The sequence below is a fragment of the Sinocyclocheilus grahami genome, unplaced genomic scaffold (assembly GCF_001515645.1).
Source record: "Sinocyclocheilus grahami isolate Dianchi unplaced genomic scaffold, SAMN03320097.WGS_v1.1 scaffold35.1, whole genome shotgun sequence".
NCBI lineage: Eukaryota > Metazoa > Chordata > Actinopteri > Cypriniformes > Cyprinidae > Sinocyclocheilus > Sinocyclocheilus grahami.
In genome coordinates, this window is record NW_015505214.1 from 150595 (window position 1) to 153662 (window position 3068).

General features: G+C 37.4%; 1 long non-coding RNA gene across 1 annotated transcript; it reads right to left on the bottom strand.

The window, feature by feature from the left end:
* Positions 1-700: 700 nt before the first annotated feature.
* Positions 701-2779, bottom strand: LOC107581512 (uncharacterized). Its single transcript, XR_001608838.1, has 3 exons — positions 2685-2779; positions 918-1014; positions 701-781 (listed from the first exon to the last, which is right to left on the bottom strand). It is a non-coding gene; the product is annotated as an uncharacterized lncRNA (long non-coding RNA).
* Between the last annotated feature and the right edge of the window lie 289 nt (positions 2780-3068).

The following is a 3068-nucleotide window of genomic DNA, read 5'->3' on the forward strand; positions in this document are numbered from 1 at the left end:
ATTTAAACTTAAATAGCTGCAACATTACGCCTTACACGATTTACTCCCTCTCTTCTTCTGGCTTTTTCTATGTCTTCCTCTAATTAGATGTTCCTGGCACGCTCTCGCTCTCTCTCTCTTCCTGTCCATCGTTTTATGGCCATGCCAGATATCCTCTTTTACACTGGCCTACTTTTCTATCTCACGGCAAGGAGCTCTCCTATGGATGGAGTTGGCGCTGAAAGAGGAAATAGTTCCAGACCAACAAGTGATCTAAATCTCCAGAGGGGCTTTTATGAACAAGAAACTGTGAGGAATTGTGCTGGTGGCATCAATGGTTTTCAGATCTGTACAAAGCGTCTACTTAACAGCGATCAGATATTCACACACACACACACACACACACACACACACACTCTTCCCTTTTAGCATCTGAAGCTACAGAAATGAGGAGAGGGAAGGCTCTCTGGTATTTGGACTGTTTTGTAATCATCAGTCACACATGGTTTGTCAAAATAAAAGCCATACTGAACCGCAGTGTAAAACTATGCTTTCTAATGTTTAGAAACCCAGATAGACATTCAAAGATATCCAGAAAAATGTTAAAAGGAGGCCAAAAAAGATGTATCAAATTTGTTTGCATTTAAGGCATTACATCACAGATAATCAGTCTTGCTTAATGCATCAGTGTTTGCAAAGTTGTACAACATCCACAGTCCCGGCTGGTATGCATGTGTTGCAGTTCTACCAGATCATAACTTCTGAGTTTGGCATTGCTGGGATACATGGTAAGGAAAGGCATCTAGTGGAGAATAATATAGAAAACATGATATGGTCTGTATGGTTTGTGCATGAATTTGAGTATGTTAAGAGCATGAGCGGGGGCTAAAATCAGCTAAACTGAGATTTGGTCTATGAATACACTCCAGGGTACTTACTTTTTCTGGCTTTTTATAGCTCAGATTGAGACTTAAATAACTGGTGAGTTGGACTTTGTGAGGTTTCTCCATATGCAGCAGGGCGGAGAGATGAAGGCTGATAAAAAACGAGACATACAAACACGGGTCAAGTCAACAACTACAACAACAACTGTATATTATAAATATAGCTGAGATAGTAGAAGTTAAAAAGCCAAAGACAGAGAGTAGGGGGAGAAAGAGAGAAAGCAGTGCATTGGCACTTTTAAATAGACTTCATGGAACATCAAATCCCTTCCACCAAAATCAGCTGATGCCTCATCAGTTGCCAAGGGGGTGAGGAAAAGACATGTGGGCATGAGGGGCAGGGGTGGAGGCCAAAGATAAGCATCAATGACAGATCAGAATCTTCACACATTAACCTTGCAAGAGAAAGAGAGTGATCTGCTATATTTATGGTTTTTTATTTTATTGAAACATTATGTCTTAATTTTTTTTATCTTTAGTATCTTTAAATTACTTTTTAATGAATTTAATTGACTACAATTTTTTTAATATATACATATATTGCTATTTACACTGCTGTTACTTTATTTTACATTTTTTTGACCCACCGAAGTATTGGATTTCATTGAAGCTTGTATGTCATGGTTTTTAAATGTATTTGTAATTACACATTTGTAATGACAAAGTTGCAATTTAGTAATATACTTTATTATTTTAGCCATAGTTTTTATATTATATTTACTCACAGTACTTACATGTGCTTTAGTATGTTAATCAACACATCAAATTAAGTGTATTTCTTCAATGCACAAGATATTAAAACAATTATTAAAAATACACTTTTTAAAACAAAACTTTTAATTTGTCATTATTACAAAGTTCACTTAAGTGGCCTTTTTTCGTTTATTAAATTAGCTGGAAGTACTTTTAAATATATTTATAAGATTTGAAGTACACTACAAGTACATATTCAATACAGTTAATCATACTCCTTTTTTACAAAGGAAAATAAGGTGCGAAATAGAGCAACATGTATCTGATCAAATCCCTAACACACTAACACAAACTCTCTGTTCTGCTCTGGGTGTCACAGTTTCCCAGAATTCATTGTGTTTATGAGGGAAGCAGGCCCTGAAGCAGTATTTCTCAGAACCCCTGCCTCTAAAGCTGTGTGTGTGTGTGTGTGTGTGTGTATAACTGGCACAGTATTTAGATTCCTGAAATGTTCTAAATGCTCGTCGCCTCACTTCCTTTCTACTCATCCTCATGTCGTTCCAAACCCGTAAGACCTCTGTTCATCTTCGGAACACAAATTAAGATATTTTTTGATGGAATCTGAGAGCTCTCTGACCCTCCATAGACAGCAACGCAACTGAAATGTTCCCAGACAGAAACGTAGCAAGGACATCGGTAAAACAGTACATGTGACATTAGTGGCTCAACTTAAATTTTGCGAAAATACGAGAATACTTTTTGTGCACAAAGAAAACAAAAATGACGACTTTATTCAACAATTCTTCTCCCCCGAGTTACTGTCTTCCGCCATTTTGGAGAATATCACAACACATACGCACGCTTTACTCTAAGTGTAAACAACGCTGATTATGCCGATTACGTTCATGCGCACGCTTTCCCCTTCTAACGTAAACAATGGGTGTAATAAGACTGTCACCATTCTAAACACAGCCATTTATTTCTTGTGCCCCCATGCAGTGTTTCTGTGAATGCAATGAGGCTTCCACACATCCAACAATAAATCTCCGCTGTCCGGGCTCAACTTACCATCAGGATGTGCTTCTGCGTCTCTCTCTGTCTCCTCTCTTCTTGTTTTCTGCACGCCATCATTATAGCCTCTCCTACATATAACCTCACTCTCTTTCTTCAGGCCACTTTTAAATACTTTGAAGCACAGTGGTGGGGGTGTTTTGGTTTTGGGGGTGTTATGCAGCATCAGGACCCTGCAAATATATCATTATTACCTCAGTTCTACATTTATTATAACCATAAGTGAACCATTCAATACGTATCATATAATAAAAAATGCAAGAGAATTCACAAACCAATGGCTCAGAAGAAAGAAATGGAAGGGTTTTGGGATTATTAAAGGAACTGAGCATGGAGAAATATTTAGCCATATATATATATAATAACAATTTCTAATTTAGT